The sequence below is a fragment of the Spermophilus citellus genome (assembly GCF_964194105.1).
Source record: "Spermophilus citellus genome assembly, contig: SCAFFOLD_324, whole genome shotgun sequence".
NCBI classification, from domain to species: Eukaryota; Metazoa; Chordata; class Mammalia; order Rodentia; family Sciuridae; genus Spermophilus; species Spermophilus citellus.
The window spans coordinates 143,086-163,412 of record NW_027673014.1 but is presented as its reverse complement, the minus strand read 5'-3'; the positions used below and the strand labels follow the sequence as shown (position 1 = coordinate 163,412).

The window sequence follows — 20,327 nt, the reverse complement described above, 5'->3', positions numbered from 1 at the left end:
ATGCAAAAGACACAAAAAAGCCAATGCACTATTGAAGAGCAGAGATGGAGAACTAATACTACCTGACTTTAGGACTTACTGAAAAGCTGCAGTTATCAAGAGAGTATGGTGTTAGAGAACAAACAGATCAGAACCCAATATGAGCCCCAAAATAAACTCGTACAAATTCAACTGATTTTTTTGACAAAGGACAAGGTAGTACAATGGAAGAAAAATAAAAGCCTTTAAAAAAAGACTCCTGAACAACTGGACATTCATATGCAAAAAAAAAAATTAACCCAAACTTCGTATCTCTCATAAAAATTAACTCAAGATGGATCACACACCAAAGTGTAAAACATAAAGCTATACAACTCCGAAAAGGTCTCATAAGAAAATCTAGATGGTCTTGGGACTGGTGATGACTTTTTAGTTATGATACTAAAAATGCACACCAAAAAATAATAAACTGAAATTCATTAGAAGTAAAATTTCGTGGTCTGCAAAAGACATTGTCAAGAAAATGAAATCATGCATTACATAATTGGAGAAAATATTTCCAAAAAGATGTATGAGAGAGAACTCTTACCCAAGAAAATATGAAGAATTCTTAAAATTCAACCATAAGAAAGCAACTGGTAAGTCATGGGGATGAGGGGAGGAACTTTGGTTTGGGCAAAGGAGAGGGGAGGGCAGGGAGGGGACACGGGGTAGGAAAGATGGTAGAATGAGACAAATATCATTATCTAGGTACATGTATGCTTGCATGAATGGTGTGACCCTACTTTTTGTACAACCAGAGAAGTGAAAAATTGTGCTCCATTTGTATACAATGAAGAGGAGCATGTTGCTGTCATGTACAACTGATTATTTGCTTTTTAAAATTTATTCTAATCTGATTTAGAAATGGGTCAAGCCCTTAGCAGACCCCTCACAAAAAAGATATACAGATGGCAAATAATGATATAAAGAGAAACTCCATATGATGTCTTCAGAGAAATGAATATTTAAAACAATAATGAGATAGCATTATACATCTCTTAGAATGGCAAGAAACCAGAATATTGACACCAAAATCCAGCAAGGGAGTTGGCCAACAGGAGCTCTTCTTTGTTGCTTTTGATAAAGAAAAATGGTGGATATGTTATGCAAGTGTTTCTTACAAAATTGAACGTATTTTTATCATAATCTAGCAAAAAACACTTCCTGGTACTTAAAGAAGTTAAACTTTTGTTCATACAAAAATTTGCACTTCAATGTTCATAACAGCTTCAAAACTCATAATTACCAAACTTGGTACCACGCAAGATGTTCTTCAGTAGGTAAATGGATGAACTGTTGACCATCTAGACAATGAAATATTATCCAGCATCAAAAAAGAAATGAGTTTTCAGGCCATGAAAAGACATGGAGGAAAGTCAAATGCATATCACAAAGATAACAAGTGACTTAAAATGTTTATACCTTCCTCTCCATTTTTCTTTGAACCAAACCGGCTCTAACAATAAAGTTTTAAAAGAATGAAGAAAAATCAACACATCATTCTAAGATACCATTAAGCAGACTAACATATGCATTGCGGTAGTCACAGAGGGAAAAATATATAGAGAAAAAAATGGCTAAACTATTCCCAAATTTGAACAAAATTGTAAATCTGCATTTGCTAGAAGCAGGATAAACATACACTCTAAGCAGGATAAACACAAAGGTATCCACACCAAGACTCATTATAATCAGGCTATTGAAAGACAAAGGAGGGTATCTTGAAAGATACCAAAGAGAAGCCATCTTTCAAGCACAAGCTATGTTGAATAAGATTGACAACTAAAGTCTCATAAAAAACCATGGAGACCAAAGGCAACGAGAAAATGTGGTCACAGTGCTTCTGGAGCAACTTTCAGCCTAGTATTCTAGATCTGCAAAATACCCTTCAAATGTAAAGGATAAGAATGCTCCTTCATACATAAAAACATGGTAGCTCATCAGCAGTAGACCTACCCTATAAAACAAGTGTTAAACAGACGACTTCAGATTGAAATAAAAGGATGCTAGTTAGAAATCTGAAGATACATGAAGAAACAAGAACATAGATAAAGGTACTGTATGGATAAGTATAAAAACCATTGTTGTGGTTTTAGTTTGTAACTTCTCATTTTGTTTCCTATGTGGTTTAAAAGACAAATACATAGAACAATAATTATTATGTTAACACATAATATATAAGCATGGATTTTTGTGACATCGGTGACATAAAGAGAAGTTATAACGAATTCAAACAAGGTTGTTATAAATTTAGGGTGCTTATTAAAATTGCCCAGAGTAAGAACTAAGTAAGAAATGCAGGGAAGGTAATTAGGAAGAATACAAATGGCATAGATGTAAATGTCTATTAACACTAAAGACAAAGTAATGAAGGAACTGAAAAGCAAAACATAATTATGAAACATCAGAATGACAGAATTACTCTTTCCTCATTATTAATCACTTTAAATGGGTTAAATTTTCAATTAAAATAGATTGGTGAGATAGATTAAAGAAATTTGATCCATTACAAATGGATCACATGGGATTCACTTTAGATTCCAAAACACAAATAGGTCAAAAAATTAAACAATGGAAATTGTGCATTTTGCAAATAGTAGCCAAATATTTCTGGGGTAGCTATACTGATATCAAACAAGATACAAAGTAAGCCAAAAATTGTCATAAGAGACAAAGGTGCTGAAATAGCTATTTTACTCAATTGCCATAGGATCACTATTCACAATAGTCAGAATAGCCATCAATGGATGGATGGACAAATTATGGCTCACCTATAATGGAACATCATTCACCCATTATTCATCAAGAGGAACAAAGTACAAATATGGACTACAACATGGACAAACCTGCAAACGTCATTCTAAAAAAAGAAGCCGATGCTAAAAGCCACACATGCCATAATCACGTTTATGTGAATAACCATAGAGACACAGCAAAGTGGGGCTTCAGAGGGTGGAGAGGTGGAGAAATGGCACCCACGGCTGACGGACGCAGGGTTTTCTTTTGGACTGATGAAATGAGCAGGAGAGAGCTGGTCGCAAAACACTGAGTGTGCTAAACGCTAATGAGTATGCACCTTGGTTTTATATTATGTGTGTCTGGCTTCAGTAGAGAGATATAGTTATAAATACTAGGGATCCACACTCAGAGGAAGACGGCAAATAGTCGACATAGCAGGCAACCGGTTCAAACCATAAAATACAAATTCTTAAGGTGTAAAACTGCAATGAATCAGCATATGATGAATAAAATCAAACCAAATTTCTCAAATTAGTAAATGTGAATATGATTATATCACCCAGCAGATGAGCCTCATTTTAAGATGAGATCAAAAAGTCAAGTCCAGCTGTGTTCTGTGAACATGGGCACACATGAAACAAATTACTTTAAGAAAGTTAAGCATAAAATTTTGGAGAAAGTCATACTTAGGAAATATAAATGAAAAATAAAATATTTCAGACAGGGCCTCCTCCAGCGACCAGCACACACCTGACAGAGCCTAGAAAGCTTGCACTACAGAACATCCTCAGCAAAATATTCCATGAAGAGGAAATGAAAAACAAGGAAGAAAATCAGCAGAGGGGGAGGTATTACACTAAAGGGAAAACTAATCAACAGAGAAACCGAGTCAAGTTAAATACAAAAAAAAATGGCCGGGAATACAAATCATGTCTGAATAATAACCCTTAATGTTAATGGCCTAAGTTCACCAATTAAAAGACATAGACTGGCATATTGGATTTAAAAAAAAAATCCAACAATATGCTGCCTCCAAGAGACTCATGTCAGAGGAACAGACATCCACAGAATGATGGTGAAAGGTTGGGGAAAATCATACCACTCACATGGACTGAGGAAGCAAGCAGGGGTTTCCATCCTCATATCAAGTAAAGTAGACTTCAAGCCAAATTTTATCAAAAGAGATAAAGAAGGACACTACATACTGCTCAAGGGAACAAAACACCAATACTTGACAATTATAAATACATATGCTCTGAACAATGGAGCATCTATATTCATCAAACAAACTCTTCTTAAGTTCAAGAGTCAAATAGACCACAACACAATAATTCCCGGTAACTTTAATACACACACCACTAGATAGATCTTCCAAACAATAGCTAAACTATAGAACTCAATCATACAATCAATAACTTAAGACTTTATGGAAATCAATAAATGTAATCAATCATATCAATAGACTCAAAGAGAAGAACCATATGATTAGACTTAACTGACATATATAGAATATTTCATCCTTCAACAGGCTAGTATACTTTCTTCTCAGCAGCACATGGATCCTTCTCTAAAAAAGACCATATACTATGCCACAAAGCCACTCTTTGCAAGGTATTATCTCTGCTGTTTTATGTTTGCTTTCTATCAGATCACAATGGAATGAAATTTGAAATCAATGATTAAAAAGCTACTCCAACACCTGGAGACTAAATAATATGCTACTTAATGAACAGTGGGTTGCAGAAGACATCAAGGAGGAGAGTAAAAAATTTTTAGAGGTGAATGAGAACAGATACAGCATATCAAAATCTCTGGGACACTATGAAGGCAGTCCTAAGAGGAAGGCTCACTGCATGGAGTTCATTCCTTAAAAGAAGAAAAAGGCAACAAACAAACTACTTAACATTACTTCACAAAGCCCTAGAAAAAGAACAAATCAATACCAAAAGCAGTAGAAGAAGGAAATAATTTAAATCGGAGCTGAATTCAATGAAATGAAAACAAAAGAATCAACTGGAAAAACTGACAAAACAAGTCGGTTTTTTGAAAAAAAAAATAAAACTGACAAACCCCTTAGCTGTTCTAATTAAGAGAAGGAGAGAGAACTCAAATTACTAACATGGTGAAAAAGGAAATATCACAACAGACACTACAGAAATACAGAAGATAATTAGAAATTATTTTGAAGATTTGTACTCCAATAAAGTAAAAAAAATATCAAAGGCATTGACAAATTTCTAGAGTCACTAGATTTGCACAATTTGAATGAGGATGATATACATAATTTAAACAGATCAATTTCAAGTGATGAAATAGAAGACACCATCAGAAACCTACTAACCAAGAAAAGCCCAGGACTGGATGGATTCACAGCTGAGTTCTACAAGACCTTTAAGGAAGAACTAATACCAATATTCTTCACATTTTTTTCAGGAAATAGAAAAAGAAGGAATACTTCCAAACTCATTCTGTGAGGCAAATACCACCCTGATTCCAAAACCTGACAAAGACACATCAAACAAAGAGAACTTCAGACAAATACCTCTATGAACATAGATGCAAAAATTCTCAATCTGGCAAATCAAATACAGAAACATATCAAAAAGATTGTGCACCATGATCAAGTGGGGTTCATCCCAGGGATGCAAGGTTGGTTCAACATATGGAAATCAATAAATGTAATCAATCATATCAATAGACTCAAAGAGAAGAATCATATGATCATCTCAATAGATGCAGAAAAATCAATCAACAAAATATATCACCCATTCATGTTCAAAACACTAGAAAAACTAGGGATAACAGGAACATATCTCAACACTGTAAAAGCTATGTATGCTAAGCCCCAGTCCACCATCATTCTAAATGGAGAAAAATTGAAAGAATTTCCTCTAATACCTGGAACAACAGAGGGATTCCCTCTTTATCTACTTCTACTTAACATAGTTCTTGGAACACTGGCCAGAGCAATTAGACAGATGAAAGAAATTAAAGGGATACAGATATAAAAAGAAGAATTCAAATTAGCACTATTTGCCCATTATTTGATTTTTATACCTAGAAAACCCCAAAAATTCCCCCAGGAAACTTCTACAACTAATAAATGAATTCAGCAAAGTAGTTATAAATCAAAGGCAATTCTGTATATCAGTGACAAATCCTCTGAAAGGGAAACGAGGGGAAAAAACCACTTTCAATAGCCTCAAAAAAAAAAAAGGCTTGGGAATCAACAAAAGAGGTGAAAGACCTCTACAATGAAAACTACAGAACACTAAAGAAAGAAATTAAAGAAGACCTTAGAAGATGGAAAGATCTACCTTGTTTTTGGATAAGCAGAATTAATATTGTCAAAATGACCATACCACCCACAGCACTATACAGATTTAATACAATTCCAATCAAAATCCCAATGACATTCCACATAGAAATAGCTAAAGCAATCCTTAGCAATAAGAGTGAAGCAGGTGGCATCAATGTACAAGAGCTTAAACAATACACAGAGCGGTAGTAATAAAAAGAGCATGGTATTGGCACCAAAATAGACTTGTAGACCAAAGGTACAGAATAGAGGACACAGAGAAGAACCCATATAACTACAGTTTTATCATATTAGAAAAAGGTGCTAAAAATGTACATTGAAGAAAAGATAGCCTCTGGTGTTGAAAAAAACTGGAAATCCATCTGCAACAAAATGAAATTAAACCCCTGTATCTCACCATGCACAAAACTCAACTCAGAGTGGATCAAGGAACTAGGAATTAAACCAGAGACCCTGCACCTAATGGAGATTAGGCCCTACGTTTTCCTTCTATTATGTCAGATTAGGCCCTGAATTCCTTAATACTCCTATAGCACAAGAATTTAAATCCATATCATTTATTGATTCTTGATTTTTTTTTTAACTAAAAAGCTACTTCTCAGCAAAAGAAACAGTGAGGTGAATAGAGAGCCTATATTTTGGGAGCAAACTTTTACCACACACATATTAGAGCACTAATCTCAAGGATATATAAACAACTCAAAATCTTAACACCAAAAAAAAAATCAGTAAATAGACCAAGGAACTGAACAGACACTTCTCAGAAGAGGATATACAAACCATTAACAAATATATGAAAAAATCTTGAACATCTCTAGCAATTAGAGAAATGCATATCAAAACTACTCAAGATTTCATCTCACTCCAGTCAGAATGGTAGCTACTATGAAGACAAACAACAATAAGTGTTGGCAAGGATGTGGGGAAAAAGGTACACTCATACACTGCTGGTGGGACTGCAAATTGGTGCAGCCAATATGGAAAGCGGTAGGGAGAATTCTTGGAAAACTTAGAATGGAACCACCATTTGACCCAGCTATCCCTCTCCTCGGTCTATACCCAAAGGACTTAAAAATGGCACAATACAGGGACACAGCCCCATCAATGTTTATAGCAGCACAATTCACAATAGCTAAACTGTGGAACCAACCTAGATGCCCTTCAATAAATGAATGGATAAAATGGATAAAGAAACTGTGGTATATATACACAATGGAATACTATTCACCATTGAAAGAAAATAAAATCATGGCATGGAATTGGAGAATATAATGCTAAGTGAAATTAGCCAATCCCCCCAAATCAAATGTACAATGATTTCTCTGATAGAAGGATACTGATTTATAATGGGATTTTGGTGGGATCATGGTAGGATTAGATGAACTCTAGATAGGACAAAGGGGAGGGAGATGAAGGGAGCAGGCACGGGAGTAGAAAAGATGGTGGAAATGATATGGTAATGTCCATCTCGTTACCCTAAGTACATGTATGAAGACATGAATAGTGTGACTCTGTTTTGTGTACTAGCAGAGATCTGAAAAATCCTGCTCTATATGTACAGTATGAATTGTAATGCATTCTGCTGTCATACCTAACAAATTAGAATAAAAATAAAATGGAAGAATAACTGAAAAAATATTATGTTGCCACTATGGCAGTTTCTCCTAGTTTTTAAAAAATCCCTTTACTCTTTAAATTACTGAATATGTTCTGTAATGCTTGTCACATTAATATCAGCATCAAGAAATAAGGTGACAAGTGCATTAAAACAAAAATAACACTATCATTGGCTATTAATAATCAGCCTGTATTGGTTAGTTAATGTTATTGTCTTAAATGTTATTTAATCATTTTAATTTTGAACATTTTATAACTCCCAAGCGCTCTAGAAATGATAAGTAGCAAGTTCAGAATTACTTGCTCTTAAGAGACTTTGTCCACCCAAATGTCCTCCACTTGGCTCTCCCTACACATCTGATATTTTTCTACACTTCATAAAATCAAATGATTATCAGTCTGCCTCATTAGACTATCAGGCTCTTCAGGGCAGGGACCAGTTCTAACATCTTCATTATTATGTCCCTAGAATTAAAGGGAACATAGTAAATTGCCTAACGATTAAAGGAATAAATGTGACTTAGAAGTTTAAAAAAAATAAAGTATTTCAACTCTATATTGAAAAGACATAATGGAACTCTCAAAGTCTTTCTAAAATAATCAGCTAGAAGACTGAATGAAAGAAAATACCCCCTGTCTGTAACAGAATCTGAAAGGATAAAACTTGCATGTAAAACTATTAACAAGATATATACAGCATCTACAAGAAGAAAATTCTAAACACAGTGAAGGAGATAGAAGAAGACTGAACAAATGTAAAAATATATCATGTTCTCTGGCAGGATTTGACTAGGACTTGTTATCATGACAGAATACTCCATAATTTATAAATATAATGAGATGCAACAAAAATATTAGACTTTTTCCTTTATAAACAGATAAGCTAATTCTACTCTTAATTAGAAATAAGAACAAGAAATTCTTTAAAATGAGGGGAAAAAATGACTCGCAAGATGGCAATATAAAGTCCAAATAACACAAGTTACATTTTTGGGGTCTCAAATAGAGAGATAAATCAACATAATAGAAAAGTAAAATAAATAAATGTTGAAATAAAACAAATTGACTCAAATATAGAAATTTAATATAAACAACATTGTTAAGCAATGTTAGAACAATGAGCTATTTAATATGAATTTCTGGCACAATGCATAGCTGTCTGGGTAAAACACACTGGTTGCATACCTTACCTTTTATGCCAGGATAAAGATCAAATAGATGAAATATTACATTATAAAAAATGATGAAGTCATTAGAAGGAACTAGGGAGTCTTTGTGGGTGTCTCTGAAGAGTGGGATGCCTTTCAAATCGCAACTCTAACTCCAGACTCATTTAGAAAACACTGATAAATTCCATACACAAAATAATTCCACTGTTATAAAAAATCAGAGGACAAATGATATTGAGATAGAAAATGCTTGTAATTCATAATTTGAACAACTAGTGTTTATCAGATAAAGAGCCTATAGAAATCCACTTATAAATGACCAGCAGCCCAACAGAAAAATGGGAAGAATAGAAACAAGAAACTCACAGAAAAGGAAGCTGAAATAAAATGAAAAATCACAAGAATATAAAGACAGAAATACCAATTGGTCTAAAAGTATACAAAAAGGGACCCATGTGTGTCATAGTATAGGAAATCAAATTAAGAGATACTGATTCTTTACCGGAAGTTCTTCAGTTCCCTGTGGTAGCATAACACTCAGTAACCACTGGAAAATCAGAACCACTTGAAAATAACTGTGCAAACTCAAAGTATCTCATATATATATATATATATATATATATATATATATATATATATATATATATATAGACTGACACAGGAGAATTGAGGCATGTACATAGTTATTCCTTGATGCATAATCATTGCAAAAGATTGCCACTATATCTATGGGTAGGGAACTGGTTGAATACATTATATTCATACAATGTCATACTGAGCAGCTTTTTTTAAAACAGTGAAGAAAATTGTCTACTTATAGACATAATAACTGCAATATGCATTGCTAAGTAAAGAAAATTGGTTATAATTTTGTTTTCAAACGCTGTGTTACAAGTACAGAACATTATGTTTAGTTTACAGAATGGGTAATCAGAACTATATATTAATTTCTTTGTTTACCTACACAGAGGGTTGAAGTCTACACAAGAAAAAAAATGTGGTAAGTGGGAGTGGATGGAAACAGATTGAAAGAGGAGCAAGAATTTTCAACCCACAATTCTGTGCTTTTCCATTTATTGCATTTATTTATGTGCTAGGTACTTAAAAATTAAAATTCTGGGAAAAACAAACAAAAGACCTTGGTCTACACTACATAGCCCCTCTTGCCTTTTGCTGATTTGTGCAGCCTCCTTTTCCCCTGAAAAGTATGGGGTGTTGTGGATGAGTGGTCCCCCAAAGTTTCATGAGCTGAAGACTTGGACCCCTGTGTGATAGTGTTCTGGGGTGAAGCTCTGGGGAAGAGAGTGGACCATCGGGGCTCTGAACTTGTCAATGGATCGATCCATCTGATGATTCATGATTTAAGTGGAGACTGGAGGCTAGCTGAGGACGTGGGTCACTGGGGGCATGCAGGAAGGGCATGCCTTGTCCCTGATCCCTATCTCCAGCCCTGCCTCCCAGCTGTCCTAAGCCCCTCCACCACACCCTTCTGCCAACAAAGCTGCTGACCAGGGACGGAAACCTCTGAAACCACGAGACAAAGAATCTTTCTGCTTTCAAGTTGTTTTTTCTTTTTTCTTTATTTCTTTGGGGGTGGGGAGGGGGGCTTATTTTGTCATAGCAATGCAATGCTAAGATAAAGACATAGCAATTATAAGAGATTCAAAGTAATAGATGAGAACAGCCCTTCTCCTTGAAACCCCCCTGCCTGTGGCCTGGGTAACATGGTCATCTGCAGACTTCAGATGCTATGTGACGCAGTAACTTAACAATAGACTATCTCTTCCAGAAATTCTTGTGGGTCTCCCTTCATTTCCATGCAATTTCCCTTTTCTCTCCCTTTCCCTCCCATCTCATGTCTCTGTTTAATGTTAATCTTTTCTTCCTGCTCTTCCTCCCTGCTCTGTTCATAGTTGCTCTCATTATATCAAAGAAGACATTTGGTACTTGTTTTTTAGGGATTGGCTAGCTTCACTAAGCATAATCTGCTCTAGTGCCATCCATTTCCCTGCAAATTCTATGATTTTGTCCTTTTTTATTGCTGCATAGTACTCCATTGTGTATAGATGCCACATTTTTTTTATCCATTCATCTATTGAAGGGCATCTGGGTTGGTTCCACAGTCTAGCTATTGTGGATTGTGCTGCTATGAACATCGATGTGGCAGTATCCCTGTAGCATGCTCTTTTAAGGTCTTCAGGGAATAGTCCGAGAAGAAATTACATATAAGAGGTTGTGAGGGGAATGGGAAAATAAACAAGGAGAGAAATGAATTACAGTAGATGGGGTAGAGAGAGAAGATGGGAGGGGAGGGGAGGGGGGATAGTAGGGGATAGGAAAGGTAGCAGAATACAACAATTACTAATAGGGCATTATGTAAAATTGTGGATGTGTAACCGACGTGATTCTGCAATCTGCATTTGGGGTAAAATTGGGGGTTCATAACCCACTTGATTCTAATGTATGAAATATGATATGTCAAGAGCTTTGTAATGTTGTGAACAACCAATAAAAAAAAAAAAAGAAAAAAAAGTCTTGTGGGCCTGTGCAGGGGGAACAGGTCACTGGGCACAGCATTTCTTCACAAAATGAACGCTGCCTCTGGAAGGCCCTGCACACCCAGCCCCAGGCCCCCCACAGAGGGGGGAAGTTCTGCGCTCTCCAGGGTGGCCCTGGCATGCTGGAGTGGTGGGAAGCCATCAGCTCTCCAGCAAGGTCACCACACTCTAAAGGGCAGGATCACACCTGAGCACAGATACTGTGGTTTCTGCAGGAGTGTGACTATTTTACTTTGTGTTTGGGAGGGTTTTGTGTTTTGGGTTTTTAGCCAAATGTGTAAATTTTTCTTTTTCTTTTTTTTTTTTTTAAATTGTACCTTTGGTCCTTTTCTCGGGAAACAGGAAATAGTTCATATCAGTGCAGCCAGGTCACAGGAGTGTGCAGCAAACTGGATTCCACAAGTCAAACAGTTACTTTTCAGAGTAGGACTCCTTGGACTCAAGGATTTGTTAATGTGCCTTGTGAATCCCAAAGGGAAATAAATACGGGATGCTAGGTTTCCAAACTTACTGTAAAACCCTGTGTCAGGGGCCACTTCTCTGGATTAGTATTCTGGGTCACACATTTTGGCAGATGATGCTAAAAGGTCATTCTCCATGACCTTGTTTTTGGCCATTATTACAAAAATACTTCTCTAGAATTAAAGCAAACAAAAACTTCAAATAAGTGAAAAAGTTTAAAACACTCTACACCTAAGAGAAAATGGTAAACTACTAAGCATGTATTTGACATTAGAGAGTTTTCACAAAAATATATTTCATAGAATATGTTAATCCTATTTCCATTCTCATCTATTGGGATTTCCACTACCACATATAGTAAAATTATTATTTGTGAGCTTGGTCTTCCATCATTATAGAAACGGAAGTGATTTCCAAATAATAAAGTTACTTTTGATTTTAATGTTTAGTTGTAGGATAGTCTAATGATTTACACCATCTAAGTATCAGTGCTTCTAAGGCATTCTGTTTACTAGATAATTACTAGTGCAAATATAATTCCCCATTCACTTTGAATGTAAGTGAATTATATTATGTGTGACTATAAGAATTTCAAAGTGGCTGTCTTGAGATGCTGTTGAAATACAGTCTCTAAGCTGGGAACTTTCATGTGTGATTGTACTGGACTTAGTCAAGGCAGACACTACTGGGCTATCCCTTTACCTTTACGAATCGTTGGTGTGTCGCTGTCTGCAATCAGTTGCAAGCAGTCTTGAGTAACTGAAAACAAAAGTTCATCATTTTAATTACTTGAGTAGGAATGACAAGGGAGCTAAGATGACTAAAAATACAAAGCCACAGACTCGGTCTCCCGGGGAGGCTAAATCAAACACACCTCTTGCATTACTTGTGTGATCTAAGTCTTAAGTCACTTTATGAAATTGACCCATTTACTTTAATATCTGTGCTGGAAATTTATGACACTTTTGCAACGCTTCATACTGTGGAGGCACAGCAAGCGTGGCATTGTGGAGTGGAATCAAAGTTGCTTTGAAATAACAGCTACATAGAAAACATACTTGGTTATTTTGTTTTTCAAGTTAGCCAAATAAATAAAACAGCTAAACTTATCAGATCAGTTTGAAACATCATTTGTTGAATCATAAAACCAACATTAAATAATGACTCACTGCTACTGGAAATACACTAAGGCTTAGCCTACTCTACATCCTTGAATCCTCCCAAGAACCCTAAAAACTAGGTATCTTAGACTAAGGTTTAGAAAGTATACATGTCTTGTTCAGGACCTCAGAGATAAAGTGACCAGACAAGAATTTAAGTCCTGTTTGTTTACCTTGGGAGCCAAAGTCAAGTATTTTTGGCAAAATCCTTTGGACAGAAGAGAGAAAGAGGGAACATTGTTTAAAAATAAAATGTAAGGACTTTGTGACACTGAGTTGTCAGTGAGGCTTCTGGGGAATGTCAATTCACATCCCAAATCACAGGTGGACCATTTCAGATGACATTCAGAGCAGTAAATACGACTGCCTTAAATGAAGAAAGAGAAAGGCCTTGGGTAAAGCCAAGGAAGAACAGGTTCTGTGGGGTGTATTCTGAGATAAAAGAAAAGCAGTAAGTATGCATGAAAAACCTGGACCCTAACCCTAAGCTTGCAGGTTTTAATTGAAGAAAATACTCTTCAGCAAAACCTTCATATTTTATAAACACATGCTTCTCCGTGTGCTTTCTACCAGGTGGATGTGATGGGGATGCCTGCCTTGGTATCAAGCTGAAAATTTCTGACATTTAAAACTCTGCATAATGGGGTAATACTTGTGTACTACTCTGAGGCTGTTAAAGGAAACTCTTGAGGTTGATAACATTAAAAACTCTGTTTAGGAATTTCCCTCCTTATTTAAAGGTGGAAATAGAACATCCAAAATTACAACTTCCTTATACAGACGTGGAACTTCTCTGACTTATTTATTTGCTAATCTAATCATTTTGCAGCAGAGAATTTTGATCTCCTCTGTGGATTCTTTTACTGATCTTGAGGAACAAAGGTAGCCACACCTGAGCCATAGGGACACTATGGTTCCTGTGGCTGACACTCCCCTATGACAGTCCTCAGAGGCATCACAATGGGCAGCAGAGTGAGGCAGGCTTTAATTCTCCACCTGTAGTAGCTGGCTGAGAGGAAAGACTGACCTGCTCTGGGTTTCTGTGTTCTCCTCTAAAATGAAGACAGCAGTGTTCAGCAAGTCAGCTCTGAGGGGTAAGAGGCGAAAACACCTGGGAGCCTGGCACATGGTCAGCAGGTGGAAGTGCTGTACAACCTGGGTTCCTCCCTCCCTCCTTCCCCACATGCTCTGGAGGGCCTGCACCGGACATTTGCTCAAACAGTGGCAATCTGTCTTGAGGAAATGCTGTCTCTAACTCTTCAGAACTGCAATGTCCCCCAAAACTCGTGACAAAAATGCAGCTGCCCCAAAGCAGTTTTTTAAGTAGGAGCTGAATTACAACAGCAATATTTAAATATTAAAGCTAATATTGTCCCTCTGTGTAAAATTATTAAGAACCATTTATCTTTCAACACTATGAATTCATATTTTATTTTGCAGACATGAATAGGTATTTAAAAAGAAGTTGAAAGTACAAAGAAGCATCGAACTTTATAACACTGTCTTAACGTTTTCACTTTTTCAATGTATTTGCCATTTTCTAGTGTTACAATTTACTCAACAATTATATGTATGGTTTATTTTTCTCTGTCTCCACCTCACTGAAATATAAGAATCTGTGAGAGACTCAATGTCACATTTGGCTGCACTGATGGGCTTGTTTCCTGGATCTTCCCTTTCCCCAAACTTTAGGCTTAATAGGAACAGGGTTCAAAGGTTTGGTTATCAGGTCGCTCTTTTAAACACTACTTTGGAAATTGAAAAGAAGCCAACTCTTGCAACACTGAAGAGAAAAAAAAGTCTCACTATTGAAGAGGGGAAGAGAAAAATTACACTTAGGAAAGACTGCGGTCAAACATTGCCTGAGAGCAGCCAGCGGTTCTAGGAAGAGCGCGTCCTTGCTGGGTAAGAGGCTCCAACTGGCCTGATTTTGCCAAGTTAGCTATGGACTTCTGCATTTCATACTTTAAACACTCAGACCTGCCTCACAAGTCACAGTTCAGCCAGAAATACCAGTAAACAAGAAACACCAAGGACCTGCCAGGTAGCTCACCTTCCCTTGTGAATGAGTGGGACTAGGAGTTCAAGAAAGGAGACTCAAAAATAACACTGATATCTTCACTTCTCACAATTAAGAAAGCTGATCTGAGAGAAATGCTTATGTTACAATATTAGGTGTTAATTATGTGCACTATACTTGAAATTCTCACCTTAAAAAATGTTAACCGTAAAGTAGTATCCTTGATTCACCCTGAAACATTAAAAAAAGAAATCCATCCATGATGAATCCCAAAATCCAAAAAAGAAGGCCTTGAGTTTGGTTAGTAGTGGAGTCCCATGTTGGTGCCTTCCTTGTGCCATGGGGCCATGCTCATGGAAGGTGGTAATGCTAGGGGAAATGGATGCAGGTACACCCACTCTGTAATGTTCATGCAACTTTTCTGTAACTTGAAAATAACTGATCTAAGGTAAATATGGGGAAAAATAAATTTGGCTATCTTCCAAATAATTATTGTAAAATTTTGAAATACGGGCAATCTTTTCATTTCTATTTCTTTGTATTATTCTTGTTATCTCAATTGTAACAGTAAAACATTGATGAAACCTATAAAAATGATAGACAAAATTATTTTATTATCTAAAATGCACATATTTTCAATAGTTCTTAAATTTTCTATTGAATAACGAGGGAGGAAATGCAAACGTTACTTGCAACGTTACTGAGCAACAACGGTTATTGTTCAGTAGCAACTTATTTGAAAGAATTCACTTTCTTGATGAAGTCTGAAGATGCTTATCCTTAGGATCCTAAAATAAAAAAAATGCCCTTAGGTGAGTTTTTAAAACCCAGATTATCAAAACTCCATTTGTACAGAAATTGTATTATATAACATTTCTGAAGCCAATTGCTTTAATTTTTTTTTTAATTGGGAATATCTCCAAACACATTTATGGGCTTAACAGTGATTGGCTAAGATGAGCTACTTGGACATTTTTTTTTTAATCCTGGATTTCCCCGAATTTCTGTTTGTTATACTATAATCAGAATGATCTTTTGAAGCACATTAAGCTTAATAAAACTTTAATATGGAACACACAATAATTAAGAAACAAAATTCAAGCCAAAAAGCTAAGCTTTCCAATTAAGTAAAAGCAGCAATTGTCCTTGGGAGGACCAGGAGGATGGGCTGTGGGCTAACCATCACATCCACACCCACTGTTTCATAAACTTCAATAGAAATGTCAGTGGTTCTGAAAAAACCTGGGGACAGTTGATAAACCAGGATAAGTGAACCCTCTGAAAGCCAAAGGACAGCCCACACTTAGTCTTAAAGAAACCAGAACAACTGGAGTGGAGACATAATCAAAAAGAAGCACAGATTTAAGCTGTGTGCATCTTCTCAATCCCAAACCAAACCTTTCTGAACAAACAACAAAAAGCCCTTGTATTGCAGCCATTTCTCTTGGGAACAGAGACATTAATTCTGAACTGGTACTTCCTCTGAAAAAGCTTACTATGTAGAACAATGCAGGTGAAGTGCCCTGACAAGTGACAGCAGCTTTCACCTGTCCCTGAGAGTCTTGCCCTCAAACCCTCCACCTTGGCTCTACGAATGTTAGAAAAAGTCTAAGGTAAATCATGGTAATAGTGATGGTGACTGCATTTGGGCTGCAGAAATGGGGGTCATTTTTTGGTTCACTTTGTTAGAGTCTTCTCTTATTCTCCAAACTTGCTACAAATTGCAAGTTATTCGGGGGTGGGGGAGCCCCAAACAAAAAACCAATACCACAACACTTTTCAACCTATAATTTGGGGATGCCCAAAAAACAGAAAAAAAAATAAAAATATGCAAATGGAAGGAAATTTTAAAATCTAATATGATAAATCTTGGCAAAGTGTGACTCAGGAAGCTATTTTTAAATCTATTATTCTTAAATATGTAGAAATGAGTATGTCCTCTTTAGAATGATAAATTTAGAAGCAGTGGAATGGTAGCAGATAAGATTAAAAATGACTGAAGAATCCTGACCTTACTAGATATTGAAGCCCATTATAATACAAAATTACTCAACATGGCTTATTTATAGCAGATAAATAGAATAATAAATCAATGATTAAAAAAAAGACTCAGTTTCAATTGTATGAGGAACTGAACACATTCCAGTAACTTTCCCAACACAAAGGAGTTAAATATAAACATCTACTACATTGGGATAAGGTAGCAGTCTGGAAGAGAAAAGAGGAGAGAGGAGGAAGTAAATGCCAGCATGAGATGATTCACCAAAATAAATGCCAGAAGGATTAATGTGTTAAAAACCAAAAAAAAAAAAAAACACTAAACTATGAAGGAGTCCAAAGTATTAGTAAATAGAGCAAAACAAGAGATTATGAACACATACACATTTAGCTTACTTAGATTTTAGAGAAAATCAAAAGGAACAGATGACCTCATTAACACAGATGCAAAATCTTATATACATATGTTAAAAGAGCAGCAAAATTATGTGAAAATATTTACATCACAATTTTGATCAATAGTGCCTCAGAGTTTATACAAAATCATAAAATATTAGGGTGGTGGGAAATTAGAATTAAAAATTAGCAAAACATCTAGTTAGAAGTAATCAAAATATACAGAATGATATTCATTATTATTATAAATAAGCAACACATTAAAGTAAATTTGAGATTCTATGTTACAACTACTAAATTAGCCAAAACAAATATTTAAAGACAAAATGCTAGCAATAACGTGGAAAACTGGTACAGTACATTTTTGTATGCATACACTTATAACTCATTTTGGAGATGCTGTGACAATAAGTAGCATGTCCAGTCTGTTAAGCTCAGAAATTCACGTTGCAAAATTTATATTGAATATATAATTCCTCAGAAATGAAAGATATGCACAATATTTTACATGTTCTATTATAGCCAAAAAAGAAAATGGTCATATTAAAATTATACAACTAAATACAGATGTGAGAATGACTAGAAATAGCTTAAATGCTTGTCAAAGTGAAAAAAAAAATCTATCATAGCATTACATGCTCTTATTTTATGTAGAAAGTATAGATGATAAATACAAAATACAAAAATAAGATGTTAAAACAATGAGTTTCCTAGTTTAAAAAAAATGTTTAAAGCCAATTGTTAAATAGCCCAAAGACATGCTAATCAGATACAAAAAGGATTATCTGAGATGAGGAAGAATTTTCAGTAAACATGGCATGTGGTTAAAAACTGTTTCCAGTCAGCACTTGGCATGTGCGCAGGACACCTGTTCCCCTCTCCGGGGTCACAGGCTTCTCTCCTGAAGTAAAGTGCACACACAGGGGGACAGTGCTCTGTGGCCCCCAGACAGCTGCTCTGAAGGTGACGTGAAATCGGGTGAAAAGCCTATCCAGGGCCACACCTGCCTGGCACCTTCCAGGTGTTCAAATATGTTCCCTCGACACAGCAGGGAAGCAGTGCACAGATCCGTGAAACCATCATGCGGATCAACCCAATGCCAACACTTCCTACCATCTTGGAAATGAAGAAACTGGATGAATAGATGACCTTGACGGTCTACTTCAACTCTGTAACAAGCTCAAGGGAACCAGAGGACCTTAGCGTGGCAGAAGTGACGAAAAAGACGTGATCACACACGCATGGCTCTGCTGGGGAAGTCTGGGTGAAGGAGAATCTTTAAATCCGCGTGTGCGTGCGTGTGTGCGGGTACAAAATCGTCCTTAAAGGAAACAGGAAAAAGCACTCACATCCCGGGGTGCCCAGTGAGCCCCTTCCTGGGGCTCCTGCATGCAACACCAGGGACTCCGGGAGATGCAGGTAGCGGGTCTACCTCTGCGGTGACGAGGTGCTCTGTCTCGGCTTCCGCAGGGATGGAGGGCACCACGCACTGGAGGACAAACCTGCCTCCCCTTGGCCTCACGCGTGCTCGCCACGCAGTGCAGAGAAGTAGCGCCCAGGGAGGGATGCTTCTACCCGCACAGACCCCTGCAAGGACCCGCAGGCTGTGCCGCCTAGGCAGCCCCGGGTGCCGGCGCTCTGCCCCCAGCCCTCTGGCTGAGATGGCAAAGTTCCTAGTCTGTACTTTGGAGGTTTAGAGAGGCTATGCGCACCTGTAGCTCTGCAGGCGGGATGCTTTCTCCGCACCTGTGTGCACGCAGCCCCGCCCACCACCTACCTGTTTCCTGGGACCCCTCGAGCGCACGCTGGTTCCTGCTGCCGGGGCTAGAGTGGCTTTCCCCCAGAGCGGCTGCGGCAAAGATGCCCTGTGAACAGAGAAGGGAGGTTATTGGCCCGGTGGCTGTGCGGGGCTGGGGGCTGCGGTGCGGGCGCCGGACTCACTTTCAGTCCCGCTGGGGCCGCGGGAGCCGCGGCTCCTGCCTGGGTCAGAGTGGGCGTTGGTGCGCGGTGGCCCTGCAGTTCTGCGCGGAGGCTTTCCAGTTCCGCTTGCAGGGTGGCCACGCGGTAGAAAGAGATAAGCGTGAGGCCACTGGAAAGTAGGGCCAGCAGCAAGGTCACGGCCAGCAGCTTTGCATCTCTGGAGAATCGGACCGAGGGGCTTTCCTTCTGTGGGAGGATGGGAACACACTCTAGTTTCATTTCTCCCCCTTTCTTGAGGCAAGAAGAAAGGCTTGCCTGCTCCCACTCCGTGGAGTCATCCATTCCCCGACTTGCACTTTGAAGGCTGGGGACTTTACAATGAGTGACCACAGAGGACTGATCATTTCCTGTTATCTGTGCGCCTCGAGGTCCTGCATTGACTGCGAGGCAGCCCCGGGCTCTCCCCCTCCGGAGCGCTCTCCTGCTTTTCTTCTTTCTCCCCTTGTGCATCTTTGCCCCTCCTGGGCCTTGGCTTTACTGGCGTTTGCCCTTCTGTGGATTGCTCAATCTGTCTTCCTCATTTTACTTTCAGTTTTTGTAAGAATTTTAATGCCAACTCAAAGGACTCATGCTCAAGGAGATGCGAGGCCCCTTACGCCCGCTGAGGAGACGGTTTAAGCTGGTGCTCTGGAAGAGAAGGCTTAAGACAAATTTAAGGAGATTCACCCCCAAGCTTTAGGGGAGAATGGGGTCTACTTGGAAGCACATGGCTTCTAGGGAAAGGGAAAGGGAACATTGAAAGCTCCCGCTGGTGTCATGACAACAATTGGAAGGTCGGATAAGCCAAGTGCTTTAGCACTGAGTTGTGTTTAGCTAGAGGGTGATTTATGAACAGTCCCCAAGGAGGAGACAAATGGCAAATCCTTAAAGGAGGCTTGGAAGCCCACT

General features: G+C 37.8%; 1 pseudogene across 1 annotated transcript in view; it reads right to left on the bottom strand.

Annotated features, from left to right (window-relative positions):
• Positions 1 to 19,982, bottom strand: part of LOC308640233 (tumor necrosis factor ligand superfamily member 13B-like) — a 35,256-nt pseudogene extending 15,274 nt beyond the window's left edge. The window contains exons 1-3 of the transcript in view: positions 19,401 to 19,982; positions 19,237 to 19,324; positions 12,588 to 12,644 (exon numbers count right to left, since the gene is read on the bottom strand). The product of the transcript in view is annotated as a tumor necrosis factor ligand superfamily member 13B-like (transcript). The remainder of the gene's footprint in view (positions 1 to 12,587; positions 12,645 to 19,236; positions 19,325 to 19,400) is intronic.
• Positions 19,983 to 20,327: the final 345 nt, after the last annotated feature.